The following is a 619-nucleotide window of genomic DNA, read 5'->3' on the forward strand; positions in this document are numbered from 1 at the left end:
TCCTGTGGATAAATTAGTAAAAGAAAAGTTTCAGGACAATTTTAGATTTGTTCAGTGGTTCAAGCAATTTTTTGATGCAAACTACAATGGAAAAGAGTATGACCCTGTAGCTGCTAGACAAGGTCGCGGGACTGCAGTGGCTCTTTCTCTTGTCGCTCCTGCTCTGAATAAACTGAAGAAACCTCCCAGCTCGAGCGAGCAGTGCTGCGCCACAGAGACCCATTTCAGCCCAGAGAACTACTTCAGCGCCTAAGGCTGCCCGGGGGCGGCGCACAAGAGCCCTGGTGTGGGCAACGGGGGCGATGGCGCCGCTGAGCCCACGCAGCAGGCCAGTGTACTGAGACCTACTGCTGGAGACTTGGAGAACCAGCGAGACCTCTGCCTTGGAACGCTAAGGAACACTGAATTCATTTGCAGGGAGAATGACGGGGGAAATGACCCCGTATTGCAGAGGATTGTAGACATTCTCTATGCCACAGACGAAGGCTTGGTGATACCCGATGAAGGGGGCCCGCAGGAGGAACAAGCAGAGTCTTAACGCCATTGACCCGCAGGGGAATCCTTCTCTCCAAATCATGAGCGGAGCTGTGAAATGCTCCCTTTTCTTGGTTGTAGAGGA

At 52.5% G+C, this 619-nt stretch overlaps 1 pseudogene; it reads left to right on the forward strand.

Annotated features, from left to right (window-relative positions):
* The first annotated feature begins 1 nt into the window (after nucleotide 1).
* On the forward strand, nucleotides 2-538 carry LOC111816493 (annotated as a pseudogene).
* The last annotated feature ends 81 nt before the right edge of the window (nucleotides 539-619 follow it).

The sequence above is a fragment of the Octodon degus genome, unplaced genomic scaffold (assembly GCF_000260255.1).
Source record: "Octodon degus isolate 3935 unplaced genomic scaffold, OctDeg1.0 scaffold00033, whole genome shotgun sequence".
Taxonomy (NCBI): Eukaryota; Metazoa; Chordata; class Mammalia; order Rodentia; family Octodontidae; genus Octodon; species Octodon degus.